At 43.2% G+C, this 19,388-nt stretch overlaps 1 protein-coding gene across 5 annotated transcripts in view; it reads left to right on the top strand.

Moving 5' to 3' along the window:
* Positions 1–19,388, top strand: part of Fam107b (family with sequence similarity 107 member B) — a 220,630-nt gene that overhangs the window by 158,011 nt on the left and 43,231 nt on the right. For 2 of the 5 annotated variants that reach the window (XM_059263578.1, XM_059263576.1), the window contains exon 2: positions 12,145–12,199. The exons of the other annotated variants lie outside the window; for them this stretch is intronic. The gene's annotated coding sequence lies outside the window, so the exon portion shown is untranslated. The remainder of the gene's footprint in view (positions 1–12,144; positions 12,200–19,388) is intronic. 5 annotated transcript variants of the gene reach the window in all.

The following is a 19,388-nucleotide window of genomic DNA, read 5'->3' as shown; positions in this document are numbered from 1 at the left end:
AACACACACAAGACATACATGTTATATGTAAATGAGCTATAGCTCAGTTGGTAAAGTTCTTCTTGTGCAAGCACGATGACCTGAATGTGATACCTAGAACCTACACACAAGCCAGGTGCACCAGTATGTGTCTGTGACCCCGGTGCGGGGGAGTCAGAGAAAGGAGCGTCATAGAAGCTCACTGGCCAGCCAGTCTAGCTGGATTGATGAGCTCCATGCTCAGTGAGAGACTGTCTCTAAATAAAATAAGGTAGGTAGTGATTATGAAAGACACCTGATATCAACGTCTGCCCTTCACATATGTCTATGTGCACACAGGAACATGTATGCACTCTTAAGCACTCACACATACACACACATTCACACACACACAGACACACACACACATACAGGGGAGAATGATAAAGCTGAGATAGTTTTGTTTAGTTCTGCTGAAACACAGGAGACAACGCAGACAGTTTTCAACTTCAGTGGTAAGAGTGGTTGGGAAAGATGGATTACTGTGTTTCCAGTAGGAAGTATAGAGAGTGCTCCTTTTAAGGGACCATGCCATAGCAAATGAAATTAGTCTACTTCACCAGCAAGCTGCACTTGGACACTACAGTCTGACCTGGAGTACCCTCCGCATTGAAGGGCATGGAAATATATTGGTTCCTCCTGTATGGATGACCGTCTCTTGGTACTGTTGGATGCTTCTGGAAACCACATTGTGACAAGGATCATCATTATGATGGTACTAAGAGTCTTAATTAAAGATCATGATTTGGACTAGACAATTGTATCAAGTAAATCTTGGCTCTGACCATAGGCATAAAAAAGATGAAATCTGGAGTATTCAAAGAACTTGACGTTGTAAAATGATGCTTACAAAAGCCACAGAAATCAGGAAGTCATCTGACTTAGTCTCCATTTTTGAGGGGATGGGGGCAATGGCGAATGAACCAGTACTTAGATGTTGAACAGCCTTCCTGAGACCACACAGCTAATGATGGAGATATACAGCCTAAACTCACACTAGAAAAATTCTCCCTAATACTTGGGTGTTTATGTGCATGCTAAATGCTTTCTATGCATCAATTTTTAGACTCCTTACAACCTTGTGATATAGGACTATAATTGATTCTGCTTTACTAATCACCAGCGTCACACAGACCTGCATTATACTAACTACAGAAAGTGTGTTGGTACCCATCCTGTGGCCCTGTCTGCCTGCCTGCCATCCTCCCTCTTACTATTTTTTTTTAAAGATTTATTTATTATGTATACAGTGTTCTGCCTGCATGTATACCTGCATGCCAGAAGAGGGCACCAGATCTCATTACAGGTGGTTGTGAGCCACGATGTGGTTGCTGGGAATTGAACTGAGGGCATCTGGAAGAGCAGCCAATGCTCTTAACCTCTAAGCCATCTCTCCAGCCCCCTATTTTTAATGTGGGCTTGTGTGTGTGTGTGTGTGTGTGTGTGTGCGCGCGCGCGCGCGCGCGCGCAGAGTCAAAGGAATGCCACATTCTCATTGCCCATAAGCATCGTCTTTCCAGAGCCTTCCATGTACTCTGAAGATCTGAATGATTTTTTTTTTTTTTTTAAAGATACCAGCTTTAAGTTTGGTCAGTGGAAATTGATGTGTTAGCTAGAGTAAGTATTATTTAAATGGTAATTTCTCTCAGCTTTTAAAAAGGCTTTAAAAGAGCTTTGGGGTACTAGATGCTTTAAGATTCTTAGAAGATATCTAGGTAATTTGAACTGATAGTATCTTTTGATAAGTGCCTTGGGCCAACTCAAAAAAATCCTCTGATCACTTTTATACAATTACCATTTTCCCTTTAAATATTTGAAGACATCACCAGGGAATTGACTTGGAAGCCCTCTGAGAACTGCTTGTCTCCTTTTCTTTCCTATTCCAGTCAGTTCTGGACCTGAGGCTTCCTGAGGGTACCCCTGGGGAAGAGTGTGGGTGGTAGATTGGGGGGGGGGGTGCGGTTCACCCTCTGGTGAGAAATGGAGGGAGAAGGTGTCTGGTGTTGCTTTCCTGAGGTTAGCCTTGCTCCCTCAGGCTTCAGAGACCCCTTCCCTCTGCAGCACGGGAAGCACAGTGGGTGTTGTCCCAGAGCTTCCTTAGACTAGTCACCTATGTTACCCAAGCCCTCGAGGAGGAGACTGGAGAGGAGTGCCCACTGGGGTGTGGTTTGTTCTCCGATCCACGAGCAGCTTTAGTTTGTGATACATAAAAACCACGCTTGGCTTTGCACCTTCCCTTAGATGTGCCCAGAGAACACTTGTTTGCGTTCAGTGCCCCTAAATTACAATTCATTGTGCACTTCCTGTTTCACACTTAATGGCTGAGAGCTGTGACTTGAACAAGACTGTTGTTTTTCCCCCTCTAAGTCCATTTCTGCTGGAAACTAAGCAGTTTGTGTGCACTGTCTGGAACATGTTGCATGCCTGCGCTTTGGGGAAAACAGAGCGCATAGCTGACTAATTTCAAAAACGGCCTATTTATAGCCCTCTCAGAGTCATTGTCAGACGCTTGGTCTGTGTGCTCTTGCTAACGTCACATGGATCCACATGGCTTTTTAAATGGAGATAAATTGTTTTTTATGTGTGGGTGATTCATTTGATAGTCCTCTACAAATTCATACCCAAGGGTTTTTCTGAAGCATATTACTGCAGTAATAGCCCAGGGAGGAGTTTTCAACAATTAGCATTGGATTGAATGTGGGATGGTGCTTTAGAGAACGCACAACTCTGTGTGTGTGTGTGTGTGTGTGTGTGTGTGTGTGTGTGTGTGTGTGTAAGGAGGGGGAGGGACGAAGGGCGAGGGAGAGAGACAGAGACAGACAGAGCTGCGGTTGGGAGACAGAGAGAGAGAGAGAGAGAGAGAGAGAGAGAGAGAGAGAGAGAGAGAGGGGAGAGAGAGGAGAGGGAATATATGGGTATGGAGGCCAGAGGAGGATAGCAGAACTCCTGCTCTGTCACTCCCCAATGTGCTCCCTTGGAATAGAGTCTCTTCCTGAGCCTGGAGCTGCCTGGTAGCCAGTAAGACCCCCAACACCCTTGCTTCGCCTTCACCACAACCCACGCCGCTCGGGATGCAGGTAGATGTATGGCCGTATCTGGCTTTTTACTGTGTCGGGAATTTGAACTCAGGTCCTCGTTCTTACTCAGTAAGTGGTTTTACGTGCTGCGAGCTCTCCCCAGCCCTCTTGTTTTGTAACACATGCTGAAGCTGCTGGGTCAGACAGGATCTAAAGCTCTTTAGTATGTATCTGCAACTAGGACTATCTTCCCGTGATCTCTAGGCTAATGCAGTGTTGTGGGCCGGTGCGGTCTTGCCTTATAATACCTACCCTATGTGTTTGCCACCGCAAAGAATACAATCAGGAAACAAAAGTCACTGGTCACTGAGATGGTGACGGTTTTATTGCAGAGAAAGAATGGTAGGCTTTGAAATTCTGTATGTAAGAGATAAGTCCTGTTTATACGAATAGTCTAAAACACTAAGTGTTAAAAATAGTTTCTCATATTATAGACAAAAGCCTTGGCATTTGTTGACACAGATGAGAACTCTCTTTGCTGCCTCTTCGTTTTGACTTCTAGGGCCGAACAACTTCCTGTGGTTGAACATATTTATAAGGGCATTCTAAATAAATGGAAGAGAATGTGTCTTTGTGGATAAACACATAGGAATAAAATGCGAGTTCTTCTCATGGTGGTTGAATGAAGCATCTCAAACACTACCAGGGCCTTAGTCTTTTGCAGGCATGTGACATCGTTCATTGATTCTAACGGCGTGCAAGAGAAAATAAGAACTTGATGTTGGCTAGAACTATGTGATGTGTGAGATGTTCTTGCCCCGTGAACTCAAATGTTCTCATCTTTACGTTCTGACCCTAAAGTGAGCCAGCAGGTGAAGTGTAGGCACTGTGTCTATGTGCAGGTATCAGTAATGCTCCCCGTGGGTGCCTCCCCAGGATGCTATCTTCATGTGACTTCATACATGACTGACGACATGGCTATCCAGTGACATGAGACTTTCAGTCTCATTAGGACTCAGAGAATTTGTCCCAGGGTTGAGCTAGCCTGTTCCTCATGAGACTTCCATCTGCTCTTCAAGTGTTGGGCTAGCCTAAGCAGTGGTAGAATATAAAGAAAAGATAAGAGTTGGCAGAGGGCTCAACCTGGAGCTTTGGGAATTGTCTTTGGGTTACTATTGCTGTGATGAAACACCAGGACCAAAAGCAAGTCTAAAAGGAAAGAGTTTATTTGGCTTACACTTACACATCACTGTTCATCATCAAAGGAAGTCAGGACAGAAACTCAAACAAGGCAGGAACCTGGAGGCAGGAGTGTGGGAGCCCGTTCTCGGGTTCCTCGTGGCTTTACCCAGCAGGTCCACATAGAGGATGATTAGACCACGGGCCTGAGTGCAGGTGTCTGAGATGGTCTGCACTTGGCTGTGCTGGGGGAGGAGGTCTTTTGCTCCACCCCTTGGCGTCTCTATAAAAACCCTGGGGCAGAGGCAGTCGGGGCCCGTTGGAATAGGTTCCAGGCCCTCTCGAGGCTATCCTTTATTTTCTATCTGTTTATCTCCGCGATACTCTCCGCAATAAATCCTTCTATCTAATATTTCCTGCTGCTCGCACTCAAGAAAACTCTGGGGAACTGTGGGGGTGGTTGGGTAAACGCCCCACAGAATGGCGCCATGAACAGGGACTAAAGAAAAAAGAAAAAAGGGACTAAAGAAAAAAAAAGGGACTAAAGAAAAAAAGGGACTAAAGACAAATGAACAGGGACTAAAGACAAAGTAATAGGGACTAAAGATAAAGGAAAAAAATAGTTTTATTACAGAGTTTTTGGCGAAAGTGCTGAGTTCAGCCCTGCCAGTGGATGAGGCATGCCGGTGTTATGGAAAATATATATTTTATATATTTTTGAGAGGCAGGGGTTTTATCCTCGAGAGAAAAGGAAAGCGGACTGGAAGGATGTCCGATGCTGCAGCGAAATTCTCTTCTGTCAAAATTTTCTATCTTCTATCCCTTTCTCAATTTCTATCTGTGAAAAATAAGTATAAGGCATAGGGTAGTAATATAGTTTAGGAAAAACTTAGAAGTGTAAGATTGTGTAGAAAAAAATAGGCAACTAGACAGAAAAACTCTTCAATTTTCTAACTTTGGGGGCTATAAACGCAAACTGGGAAAAAAATCTTTGGGCTTTTTGGGTAGTAAAAAAGCTCTTCTTTGAGCTTATGGGGAAGAAAAAGTTTCCTATGGAAGCTTTTGACCTGGGGACAGCTGAAATGCTAAGTCCAAGCGGCAGGAGAAAGTGATTTCTCCCTGAGGCAAAAATGGGGGTGTAAAAAGCCAAAAAGTTTAAAGTTGGGAAGTTTTGGGAAAAGTTGGTCTTTCTCTTGGGGAAAAAAAAATCTTAAACTATAAAGCTTTTCTTGGAAAATTTGGGGGGAAAAAATCTCTCTAAAAAGCCTTAATCTTAAACTTAAAAACTAAAGCCTTTAACTTTCTCTCAAAAGGGCAAAAATTAGAATCACCTGAAGATATTAGTATGGGGACCACCTGTGATTAGCTCTAAGGGAAAACAACAAACCTCTGAAGACAGCAAAACCTAAGTTCTTTCAAGCTTTAAAAATCCTCACTGCAATGCAGGAGGCAGGGACAAGTTCCTAAAAACCTCTTCTAAGCTCTGTCTCTTCAAGCTAGTAAAAGACAGTGGGTCAGAGTGTGGGTAAAGAGCTACGGAGAGCCCAAAAGGGCAGGAAACTTTACCTGAGAAAAGCAAAAAAGCCAAGCTTTTCAGTTACAGCCGAACTGAGGCATCAAGGGTTTTGTTTGAGTGAGCGTCTTTGAAAAGGTGCTCCTAATTGTCCTAATGCAAAGATCCCCTGAAGCATGCAAACTGTTAGCATTGTATCCTCGCTTCTGACCAAAAACCCAGAGGCGACTGGCCAGCGTCTCTGAGTTGGAATGCATTTTGGGGATACTAGGGTTCCTGCAGTGGTAAACTTCCTGGGGCACAGAGCTGAGGCAGGAAGGTGCAGGACCCAGGGGAAGATTGCCAATGAACAAAACTAAAGCCAGTGGGAATGGCCCAGTTGTCCACTTTCCTACAAGTCCTGGGTTGATAGGTCCACAGCTGCAAAAAGAAATCTGAGTAAAAGCTTTCCTATCAGAGTAAGGACCTTTCTGGGAAAACAGTAAAGCTGAACTGTGTCTGAAGCAGTCGTGCTGCTGAGTCAGAACGCTGTCTGGGGAAAGAGCCCAGCCAGGGCAGAACAGAACTATCCTGGAGTAAAGCTTTCTTTTCTGTCAGAGAAAACATCTCTTTGAGAAAAGCTTCGTTTCAACTAACTCCTGGCGAGATGAGGGAGTGTAGCCCTGAGGGACGATTGATTGCCTCTGGTATAAGCTCTGTCCTTGAGCAGCACCCAGATAAGCAAATGCAACCCACTGGGGGACTGGGCCAGGTGAAGGCCTAATGAGGCAAAAAACCTGTCCTAATGGGAGTTTAGAAATGGCAAAAACCTCCCTTGTTAGATTTTTCAGTCTGTACGCAAACCACACAGACCCAGAAAACAAATGGACAAAAAGCCCTACCTTCAGTAGCAGGGAAAGCCGCCACTGTAGTGTCGGAAACTGTTTCTGGGGTAGAGGGGATAAACTGAGACCAAACTGGGAACTGTCTGGGAGAAAGACTCTAAAGAAACAGAAGGGACCGATTCCTCCCCAGAAAAATATGACCTGAAAAAGCTGCTAGAATTTGAGGCAGATTCGGGAGGAGAGAAAAAAGCCCCTACTTCCAAGGGCAGCTAGCAGAGGTACAGAGCCGCAGATACTTGAAGCTCTGCATCTGGGGAAGGAAGGAACAAGCAAAATGAGATAGATCAGTGGGAGAAAATCTGAAAGAGCTATGAAAAAACTGTTAATGTTTTTCACTGACTGGCTAAGACAAACACAAGCCCCGAGGAAAGTTGCTATCAGAAATTGCCCACCTCAATGCGCGCTAATGAGGCAGGTGCAGTTCTGATTTGGGGGCCAGTGTCAATTAAAGGAGAGACACCTGTTAAAGCCAGCTGAGGAGAGACCAGAAACCTCCCAATGTCCCATAATTGAAAATGTAAAATGCCTGTTCAAATCTCCCGTTGCAAAAGCAAAAAACTTTGTTCAGGCCTCCCAGGCAAGAATTTGTAAGCAAGTCTGGTAAAAGAGAACCAGTTGACTCTCGGACCCGAAAAGAACTATGGGAAATGACTGATGGGAAATGATATAAGGGAATGATATAAAAGACTGATATAAGAGACTGATATTATTATGGACTGATATAAGGGAAATGCATTCTGGGAAAGGTAGTTTTTCCGCTAAAGATGGTGACATTGCCCTGAAATAGTTTTGTCAGCTCGAAAATACGTTCATGGTAAACTTAAAATACAGCTTTTAAAAGAATAAGGAGGAAAATCATCTAAGAGTTTAAGTGTCAGTTCCAATGAAAAATTGAAAGGATACGGAACTAGGTGCTTCGCGGTTTGGGGCTCCTTGGTAAAATGCCTTATTTACCCTAATAGCTGTGCTAAGTTTTTACGGTAGTTGGATGACAAAAGGCTACCTTTAAGAGCAAACAAGCCACTTTAAAAATCCTTAAGACAGCAAGAGAGAGCAGTTTATACACTGAACGTTGTCTTAGATATGAAGAAACTTATGTGAAATTAAAAGTTATTTACCTTTTGAACAAACTGCCTGCAATGAGTAATTCCTTTGCAAATCTAATTAAGGGGATAAGAAACAGGCATTCAAAAAAATGACTGCTTTATAGATGGGAAACAAACTTCAGAAAAGCTGTCTTACAAAAGAGTTGCTTCACCTGAAAGTTCCTTATAAGAAATCAATGCTAAATATTACAGCTGCTAATAACATCAGGAGTTAAAGCTAATGAAGTGAAAATACTTAATACAGTTCGGAGCTGTGCCACTTGTGGCTTTACTAGCTCCTTTAGAAAAATACTTTATATCACCTAATAGCTGTGCAGTATTTGGCAAAGACCTTACAGCAGCTAAATATGGTAATTTCACCCTCAGTGTAAAGTGAAGTTTTTCCGTAGAACAAACCAAAAGCACTGCTGTAATAGAAACGTTTGTCTGAATTGAAGCACTTAGGGGAACTACTATGAATTTGGGTGAAGGGACAGCCTCTAGTTAAAAACTGTCTACCGCTGACAGTGCATCTCTGCCGGTCTGGAATGGCTGAGAGAACTGGCAACTTTGGAGTGTGGCATCATCCTGGGAAGGTTACAGTCCCCTAGCAACAACTATCACAATTCTATAACAACACTCACTAAATCCCAGTGCTTTATAGCAAAGCTGACTATAAACTCTAAACTTTAGAAATGATGTATGTACTTCTTGTCTAGTTAAGAAAATCTTTCTAATAGAGATAGTGATAATAATTAAGAGTAAGAAATAGAAAAAGATGAAAATAAGATATGTAAGTTTATAAAAATTCTCTTGTTAGATCTGTGTTAAGAAATCTTTAGATGTTTGCTAAGTTAAATATATGCTAATGGTAGCCCTATATAAGTTTGTAAAATAGATCTATAGATCCTTTAAGAATATAAGCTTGCAAGAAGTATCTAAGGTAGTCTTAAGACATGTAGTGATAAACTTGTAAGAAGTAAAGATGTTAGCTGTAAATGTAAGTTTAAATAAGAATAAGATGGAATGAATATAAGAAATATATAAGTAATAAGAAATATATTTGCTAAAGTAGTTCTATAGTTTCCTTAAGGAGTATAAATAAGTAGATGTTAATACGTTATATGTGAGTTTGTAAAATGTAGATGTTGAATGTGAGTCTAAATGCTTTGCAAGGCAAAAGGTTATATGTGAGTTTGTAAAGTGTAAATGTTAAGTGTGAGTCTATTCTTAATGTATATGGTGAAAGAACCTGAGACATACAGAAGTTAGTGTCCTAGCAGACTGCAAAGCAGGCAGTCTGAGCGGTTTTTCAAAAGCTCCAGAAGCTGCTAAGAAGCTAAGAATGGCGGACGCCAGAACCAGCACAAGGCATCCGCAGCTGAGATTCATGGAAAATCAACGCAACACAGAAAAACCTGAGCTAACATCAAAAACGGTGCGGTTTAGAATACTACTGTACCTAAAAAGGTCTCTGTCTGTGAGAACAAAAGTTGCAGAGACGCTTGTTTGAAGTAAAATTGTTAACGGCAAAAAGTTTTGGTTGAAAACCATCTCTTCATATTTGGAAGTGAAAGCCTGATACTAGAATTTATTTCTTGTTTGAACTTTTTGAACTTAAAATGAGATAAAACTACAAAGATTTTGGTTATGGATTTCTTCATATTTGGAAGGCTCGTACCAGAATTTATCATGTGAATTTTGGGACTTAAGAAATGAAATGAACAGTAGAGATTTCATTGCAATGGGACAGTTTTGAGTTTATTCATAGTAATGACCTAGAACTGTTTGCTGGAATTGGGTTAAAATGGAACTGTTTAAATGAAGAAATTTATTTCTACCTAGAGTCAAGATGCAGTTTTGTGTATGCATATATGCTTTATTAATTGGTGATTCATGAATTGTTTTTTGGAACTGTTTATGTAAAATGGAATTACTTATGGAACTGGTTTGTGTTACAAACGGAACTGTTTAAACAGAAGTTTGGGTTTTCTAACTAGGCTTGAGATTTTGCTTAAATTATAAAGAAAAGGGGGAGAGTTAATATTCCTTAGTCTAATTTCAAAAGTTGTTTGAGGGATTAATGTCATGTTTTTGTTAGTAAGAAATGCAAATGGGGTATATTAAGAGACTACTTTTAAAGTGTAAAGAGTTTTATTAAGAAACTGCTTTTGGATGTTTTGCTAAGTTTTCAAAGTGTTAATGGTTAGATTGAGAAGATTGCTTTTCAATATGGGTTTGTAGGAATTGTATGAGTTTGGGTTCTTCTAACTAGGTTTTAGATTTTGTTTAAAAAATTATAAAGAAAAGGAGGAGTTATGAGGTTGAATTATGTTTGCAGAAATTATATTTACCCTATTGATATTAATGCACCCTGGTTTTGTGGAGTTAAGGAAATATTAAGTTTGATGTGAATACATCGAAGTTTTTCCTATGTTCTGTTAGCAAGAAAATTCAAATGATTGAGTTAAAGTTATAAGACGGAGAAAATTGTTAACTATATTTAGCACCATATATGCTAATTCAAATGGTTCTGTTAAGAGTTTGCTTTGAGTTGTAAGATTGAGAGAATTGTGACTATGTATAACAATATTTATGTTAACTTGTTAATGGTAATGATGAAGCTAAGGGATTCTTTAAGTTTGTAGTCGCCTTAAGAGTTTTTGGCTTAGAAAGGGTTTGAGGCAGCTAAGACTGCTGTAGTCACCTTGGACCTAATTCAAAAGAGAAATGCCATCTTTATCATCCTCTACTCCCATATTAGGAGGTGTAACAACTATGGAGATTGCTGTAAGCCATTAATAGTTATTTTTTATATATTAAGAAAGGGGGACCTGTGGGAGCCCGTTCTCGGGTTCCTCGTGGCTTTACCCAGCAGGTCCACATAGAGGATGATTAGACCACGGGCCTGAGTGCAGGTGTCTGAGATGGTCTGCACTTGGCTGTGCTGGGGGAGGAGGTCTTTTGCTCCACCCCTTGGCGTCTCTATAAAAACCCTGGGGCAGAGGCAGTCGGGGCCCGTTGGAATAGGTTCCAGGCCCTCTCGAGGCTATCCTTTATTTTCTATCTGTTTATCTCCGCGATACTCTCCGCAATAAATCCTTCTATCTAATATTTCCTGCTGCTCGCACTCAAGAAAACTCTGGGGAACTGTGGGGGTGGTTGGGTAAACGCCCCACACAGGAGCTGATGCAGAGGCCATGAAGGGGTGCTGCTTACTGGCTTGCTCCCCATGGCCTGCCCGCCCCACTCCCCCACAGAACACAGGGCTACCCACAATGGTTTGGGCCTTCCCCATCAACCTATAACCTCGATCCCATGGAGATATCTTCTTAATTGAGGTTCCCTCCTCTTAGATGACTTTAGCTTGTGTCAAATTGATATAAAACTATCCAGCACCAAATCTAATTGGCGAATGGAGGGGACACCTCTGGGCAGAAACATGTGGATGGCTGTTAGTTTGGGCTGCTAGATATTGAGTGGCTTAAGTGACCGACATTCACGTCTTAGTTTGGAGACTGAGAAGGCCAAGATGAAGGTGCTGGCAGGTTCAGTGTTAGGAAGGGCCTGCATTCAGGTTTATAGATGACCTTCTTGCTGTATCCTGACATGGCAGAGAGGAAAAGTAAAATAAAATGGCTTTCCTCTGCCCCTCCTCTAAGGGTATGCATTTCATCAGAAGGGCTCTACTCTGAGTATGTATTACCTCCCCAGTGTTCCACATCCAAATATCATTGCATTTTGGGTAGGGTTCAAAAGGGTGAATTTTAGGTGAGACAACATTTGATCAGTGGTTTAGACTCTCTGGGAAGGTGGCAAGGTTGATTCTTAGGATTAAGAAAGTGTTCTGCAGAGAAGGTCGGTCTTCAGGGGTCCACGATGGATGTGGAGGTGAAGGATTGGGAATGGTAGAAGTAACAGTGCTGGTGTAGGCAGGAATCTGGCACACGAGAAAGCCACTAGATCAGGTTACCCAAACCCAGGGTGGGCAGTGATGCTGAACAGCAACTCTTACCCAGAGTGTTTGTTGTTTCATGGGGGCCTGGTAGCTAAGAATTGTTTGCCGGTTGAGAGTAACACTACACTCAAGCAAGCAGGACCCAGCGTCACCTGTTAGTGGCAGGTGGAGAACAGGGAAGGAACCTTCGGAAAAGGTCAGTATTTCTTCTGTCTTGACTGGTTAGTCTAGGTATAGTTACTAACAGACCTTCATCCACTCGAAAAGTGCTGTGGCTATGGCAGATAGTACAGCCCCCTGGCTTATATGCATGTGGCTGCAGAGAGATGCTTACTGCGTGAAGATTTGTCCCATAGGGCTTCTATGTTGGGCCAACAGTTTGCTTGTCATTGGAGAGCCCTGGCTGTTCCCTCTGCATATTGACTGTTTGAATTCTAAAAGACACTGTGCGTGGTCGTTCTCTGAGCTCTCCTCTCTGGGTTTGTTTTAGATGACCAACTGTTTGCTCAGCTAATATTGGAAACTTCAGGACATCACACGTCACGGTATTTGTTATTGTACCTCTTCTGGAGTCTCTTAGGGGACTGTGGTCTCTTTTCCTGGGAGCTCCTAGGAGCACAGAGGCCCCTTGAGGTGTTGCTGGTTAGGACTGTTGAGAAAAGGAGACGGGGAGAGAGGAAGGAGGGTGAGCCTTCTTTACTTTCCAGCCTGATGAGAATTAGTTTCTGAAGCCTTGTTTTTATTGACTGTTGAAAAGTGGGAATGACGAGTAACATCAATGGGAGGGATCTGGGGTCCTCAGAGTTGCTGATCTTCATGCAGAGAGAGCCTCCATGCTTGTGTTCCTTGTCTCTCTTTGGGAATCAAGAGTGAGTTTTGAGTTGAACCATTTTATTTGGAGGCCACCACATGTAGACCGTTGTTGTGCCTGAGATGACTTTGTTCATGGTGAAGTGGGATGAAAGACCCGGAGCCTGAGTGCTGTGGGATGAGAAAACAGTTCCATGGGGGCCATGCGAGCTTTCCCACCTTGGCTTGTGCCTGTGTTCACTTGATTATGCACCGAAGTCCTCCAGGTCTGGAAACAGGACAGGGACCTTGTTGTGCGAATTTGGAATCCCCTGCAGGGCTGTCCTGCTTCCTGCAGCTGGGCACCTAACACTAAGCTTCTGCCTGTACTCAGGTGTGACATTCACTGTTTATCACCACCGCCGTGGGGCTGAGTGAACCTTGTTTGCTCTCCTCCGCTAGTCTTTGTGTTTGTCAGAAGCTCTGGTCAGCAGGAAGCTGGGGATTCCCTTATAAGGTGACATTTACTCTTATGTTTCTATCGTTTTTTGTTCCACATGTCCTGAACTTAGAACCCTTTTCCCTAAGGACAGTCACAGCAATGGGCCTCTTAGGGAGAAAGCACTATCCTGCACCGAGTGCTATTTCCAGCCCTGGCTCCTAAGAAGTGACTTTGTGATGGCAGGGAGTGTCCCAGCAAGGTTGAAATGCAGAAGATCTTTCTAGCAATCAGATGGACTTGGATTTCTTCTTTCCCTCTGTAGCTTGCTTCTAGCACAAACTTTTCTTTTTCCTCCCTGGCTGCTGATATCTGCAAGTGAGTCTTCGGTCTCCACCCACCCTATCTTTATGATTTGGGTGGAGTGATGGGTCTGACCACAAGTTCCTTGACCACTTTCTAAAAAAATAACCCCAAACAAAAGACAGCTGGAGAGTCATGCAACAAGCTTGTGATAACACAGATCAAAACACTAAAATCTAGAAGAGCAGCTGGGGAGTGGGTGGTGTATGCTCAGGAAGGTGCACCCATATCCTGTTTGCAGAGTTCTGTGGTCTGTCCTGGGGTTCTGCATTTCGCATCACTTGTCACTTATTATCAACAGGTAGATGTCCTGCAGTATATTCAGTTCTGGGTTGCGTACATCTGCCTCTGGATCTTCAGTGAGACCCTTCCTCTCTTACTGGTCCAGGGAAAAGATCTATCTTTGCTTCTTTTCCTGGGGGAACTTCTGCCTTGTGAACAGGTTTTTTTTTTTCTTTCCAGTTCTTTCAATTTAAAATACAGTGGGAGGATGGGCCCTAGAATTCCACCGCTTGGGTCCTCCTCTGGGTCTGCAGTTCAGTAGGCAAGTGAAGTGCCTGCCTGAGTCTGTGACCTTACCACTAAGCTGGAGAAGAGGAATGGCGTCCCTTTCAGTGAGCTTTGCAGTAATGTAGTTGCTGGCCCGCAGCCTGCCTGTGTAGAGTGAGCACTCAGTAGAACAGCTGACAACTTTGGGTGTGTTTGTTATTGAGGACATGTACTGCAAAGCCCTGTTCTCTAGGCTAGGCTCTCCTGGGGACGTGGTCTGCTTTCTGTTCATGTCAGAGCAAGTCTTTTGGGAACTTGACTTACATTTATGGGGACAGCAAGTCACAGGTATTTTGAAGCTGAGCACTATGTCCTACCCTCCTACCCCTCCAAACCCAGATCTCTGTAATATACACAAGAAAATGACAGTGTTCTTGATTGTGAGGACAGGTTTATTCTACTGTCCCACAACCAGAAGAGTCACCAGGGATCTGTCAGCAGTAAGCTAGAATTGAAATGGTTGACCTGGACAGACATCTTCCACAGTTGTAAACAGTATGAGACCTTACACAGTATGTCTTTTACCAAATGGATATCAATTTTAACACTTACTGGGGTGGTCACCTGCAGTGACATCAGAGGTAGATGTCCCCAGGAACATCTAGGTCTATGTATAAAGATGCATCACAAGAAACGGGTTTAGGGTTAAGGTTAGTTCTTCACATGTAAGAATGAGTCCGAGTCTGGAGGCTCCCCTGTCCCTCCCTGATCTCATTTCCATTAATGTCCTTTCTTGTACTTGCCTAGGCCTTTCTGGTCCCCTAGATCCCTCTCTGGAGAGCCCTGCAGAGGCCTCAGTCCCTCTTCAACTGCTTTATTTTCTGTCCTCAAACCTTATCAAGTGCATCATAGATAATGTGTGTTCTGTTCTTGTTATTCTAGGCCCTCCCTATCTTCTAGTCTTCTAGCCTACAAGCTCGCCCTGCCCAGGCACAGGAACCTGGTGTGTTCCTTAGCTGGAGTCTGGGGTGTCCTTCAGCCTGGGAGACCTCCTCTCACACTAGTCAGCGCAGCAGGACTTCCCTAGGTCTTCATCTCTGAGGATAGCTGCATACTCCTCTGTCTTAATAAGTGTGCAGAAGGAAATGATTTGAGACGATTCTGCAGAATACAGTATTTCGAGATCCATTTTGGTGTGAAGTTAGGATTCTGGAAGCAGTGGATTGAGGACCAGGCATAATCCGAACCTTTGGCCTTTAACAGCTTTTTAAAGATAGGAACTAGCCATGTGCTCATTGCACTTGTATGTGTGTGGATGAATGAGGGTATTGTCTGTACTGTTCCTCTTCCTTCCTCATCTAAGCCATGTGGGAAGCATCTTCTAGACAAGCATGCAGTGATGTTTGTTCCTTTCCCTTGTGAAAGTTGGATGCTATTTTTTTTCCTTGAGAATGAAAAATATGTAAGTTTTTGGTCCTAGACACCAGGAAGCAGTTAATGCAGTCAGCACTCAGACCTAGAAATTACATTAGTTCTGATGAGTGGCACTTTACTTGTTCCATGCATTGGGTGCTTTGACTTTCTGATTCTTATTTATGTCCTTGTATATCTGACTTAATTTAGATGCATAACTCAACATTTATAGTGCTGTTAGTCTTCTTGGAAAAGAATTTAGGGAATGACAAAGTGTTTAAAATAATTTTATGTCCTAATATGGGACACTGAGTAATTTGTGTGTGTGTGTGTGTGTGTGTGTGTGTGTGTGTGTGTGTGTAGCTGCTGTATATAATATGTGTATGTCTATGTGTATATGTGTGTGCATACATGTGTTTATGTGGGCAAATGTGCACCATAGTGCCCATGTGGAGGTCAGGGGACAACCTTGGGTGTCAGTCCTCACCTTCCACCTTGCTCGAGACAGGCTCTCTTTTTCTCTGCGGTGTTCTTCAGGCCAGCTGGCTTCAGGTTTCAAAGGATTCTTTTGTGTCTACCTCTCATCTTGCTGGTGGGTCACTGGGATCGGACACACATAAGAGCAATAGGACCAAACTACAGGTGGGCATAACCATGAGGGCCCATTCCTAATGACCTACTAACCTCGCTTTTACGTGGATGCTGGGGATTTGAACTCAGCTGAGCCATCTCAAGCCCTGCAGACAAACTTCTTCCATGCAGTGTGACCACCACACCCAGGGCCTTGCCTATGCTCAGCAAACACTCCATTACTGAGTTATATCCCTACTCCTCAATGTTTTGATACAAGGTCTTGATATATAGTGCATGCTGGCCTCAAACGTGTAATCCTGCCTCAGTCCCCCAAGTTCTGGGCTTTAAAAAATAAGCCTAGCCCAACTTGAATTTGAAATTGTCTTGCTCTTGTGTTTTTCACTTCAGAGACTAGGACTGAAATACAGGAATGCCTGTGTTTGCATGGGTACACTTCGTGTTGCTTGGCTATGCTCTGGGTAGCAGTTTTGGGGTTGTCACAGGCTGAGTGTGGAGGTTGATGCTGGTAAATCATCAAAGTGCCATTCAGCTCTCACAGATTTTACCTGACTTATTCCAATTGTGAAATTTTTAGTTACTTTACCGTTCAAAGGTAAATGTTCTTTCTATATTCCAGGGCAGTCAGAAACCTGGCTTCTGAATAGTAACACATGGTTCACAGTTTTTGTTGTTTCCAGAGGGATTTTCTGCTTGATGACATAGTACCTTCTCCTGTCCCTGGAATCCCATCAGTTGTTGTGGCCATTTACAAGTGATACTTAAATGCCCAAACCACTTAGGAGGGAGTTATACTTTAATGAATTAGGTTTTAAAGTTGATGTGTCAAATGATAACTATTTTAGCTGAAAATTAAGGAAACAATTTACAAAAATCAGTTTATTTGCTCCTTACTACACTGTAGACATTTTCCAGATGCTTGTGTTGGAGGTGCCATGGAAATTAATAGGGAAATAACCTAATTTTTTTCCATTATAATTCTGATACTGTCTTGGAATGAGTTACTTTTCTTGTTGCTGGGGTAGAATCCCTGACAGAAGACATTTAAGGGACATAAGGTGTGTTCTGGCTCACAGTTTCAGAGGGATTGCAGCCTGTATATGATGGGGAAGGCATGGTATGATGAGTGGCTTTGCCCTGGGAGGTGAAAGTGTGAGGCTGCATTTGCTCTGGGAGTCAGAACCACAAGGTCCACATTTAGTGACCTGCTTCCCACAGTTGAACCTCACACTGTGAAGGCTCCACAACTTCTCCAGACAGTGCCACCATCTGGGGACCAAATGTTCAAGCATATGAGCCTGTGGGGGACATTTCAGACTCAAACCATAACAACCTTAAAAGAAAACATGTGATCAGAGTTCTTATTTTTGCCTGAATTTAAATGAAAACGTTCTGTCCTTTCTGGGGAGTCTGGTTGAGAGATGATTGCTTGCTGTGACGATGAACTGCAGATGAGTTCAGTGAACACACTCTGGGTAGAGTTTGGATCCTGTTACCTTCAGCCCTTAGCAGTGCTTTATCAGGCGAGATGAGAAGGTTTCCCATCTGCCCAGTCCCTTCATTTTAATCTCTCCTATAATAGTCGTAATTTTCTTTATTGAAAGGTGTGTGTGTGTGTGTGTGTGTGTGTGTGTGTGTGTGTGTGTGTGTGATCAAATGAGTGCAGGTGCCTGCAGAAGCCAGAAGAGGGTATCATATCCCCTGGAGCTGGATTTATAGGCAGTTATGAGCCTTCCCCCACATGTGGGTGCTGGGAACTGAACTCTGGGCCTCTGGAAGAGCAGCAAGCACTCTTAACTGATGAGCCATCTCTCTAACCCCAGTGGTTACAATTTCTTTTTGTAACAGAAATTGCCAAATGATTCTTTTCTTGTATATGAAAGTATAGTTCCTAGTTTTCTTGCCTTCTGAATGGTTTCCTGACTGGGAAATAAGTACCTAGGGCTGCTGGGATTTACTTTATAAACAGGACTAGAAAGTGAACAGTTTGGCAAGCTCCCATCTCTTCAGCAACTCTGAGATGATGGACTCCCCCCCTCAGTGAAGACTTGTCATATTTATAAACCATTATTATTTCAGAATCATCAAAGGAAACATGCAAACACAAAAGGGAAGGAGTTTGTTTATTCTAGAATTTTCTTCACTGTATTTTTAACATTGAGGAAATTACTGGAAAAGCTTTGGCAAAGTGAAGACGGATGAGTAAAATCAGACTGAGTTGGTGGAATGTATTAAACTCCTAAATGAGGGCAGGCATCCTCTGCATGATACCAGACCAGACATTTGCCCTCAGGTCGGGGAGCTTGAGGTCAGTGTCTTGAAGGAAGCTGGGTGATACTTCAAGTTAACAAAATCTTTAAACCTTAGAAATGAAGATGTTCCATTTTGCTTTTTGAACTGTTCCTCATTAGTATGGACATTTTATTAAATGTTAGCGTAGGTGTCGGCTTTAGGACTATCCAGATGGGAAGAGTTTTGACTAGGAGCCATTTGTAAATGAGTGTTACCCCCACCAAAAAAAAAAAAAATGATTTTAAATAAATGTAACTCCTGACTTGCTGCAGTCACAGAAGTATTAACTGTCCAGAGATGTTTAGGAGAAAAAGTGGCTCATTTACTTCTGGAGCATTGTGTGAATGGAAAGCTATTGATGACTAGTAAAGACTTCTGGCTTTTTGTTCCTTCTTGCCCAGCATGGCCAGCATGGATATGTGTTGTGATAAGCACAGGTTATAATCTGAGCTTAAAGGGCTCTGCAGCTGGGATCCAGCAGAAATCCTGGTGGAAGCTGCCACACTGTGTGAGCTGAAGAGCAAACGTGGGTATCAAAGCAGCGTACCTTTAGAGAGAAAATACTTTTAAAAAAATATTTATTTTTAAACATTTTGTTTTGTTTTGTTTTTCGAGACAGGATTTCTCCATGTAGTTTTGGTACCTGTCCTGGATCTCACTCTGTAGACGAGGCTGGCCTCGAACTCACAGAGATCCTTTTGGCTCTGCCTTCCGAGTGCTGGATTAAAGGTGTGCACCACCGCCATCCAGCATTTTATCTTTTATTCATGTGCATGTGCGTATGTCTGTGTGAGCGTATGTCACATATGTGCTGGTGCCTGTGGAAGCCAGGAGAGGATATCATATCCCCAGAGTTACAGATAGTTCTGAGCATCCCTCCACCCCTAATATGGGAGCTAGGAACAGAACTTGGGTCCTCTGCAGCAGCAGCAGCAGCAGCAAGTGCTCTTAACCACTGAGCTGTCTTGCCAGCCCCTCATGGCTCCGGCGTGAAGGTCAGAGGTCAACTTTCCATCTTATCTTCACTGGGTTCTGGGGATTGAGCTCATGTCTTCAGGCTTGCTCTGCCAATGCTCCTACCACCCAGCCATCTCATGTGTCACAGCCTCAGGTGTGCAGTTTGGTGGCATCAAGTACTTCAGTCCTGTGCACCCAGCACCGCCACAGTTCATCACCTGAAACCAGAACTCTGTATCCAGTAAACAATCGAATTGGCCTGTTCTCCTCCACCCCTGGCTGCCAGTGCTCTGCTCTGGAAGTGTGACGACACGGAGGGCCTCGCATGAGTGGAGTGGTACAATGTGTGCCTTTCTGTGACTAACCTATTCCACTGAGCCTATTGTTCTCGAGTTTCATCC

Source organism: Peromyscus eremicus, chromosome 5, assembly GCF_949786415.1.
Source record: "Peromyscus eremicus chromosome 5, PerEre_H2_v1, whole genome shotgun sequence".
Classification (NCBI taxonomy): domain Eukaryota; kingdom Metazoa; phylum Chordata; class Mammalia; order Rodentia; family Cricetidae; genus Peromyscus; species Peromyscus eremicus.
This window is presented reverse-complemented; position numbering and strand designations above follow the sequence as displayed.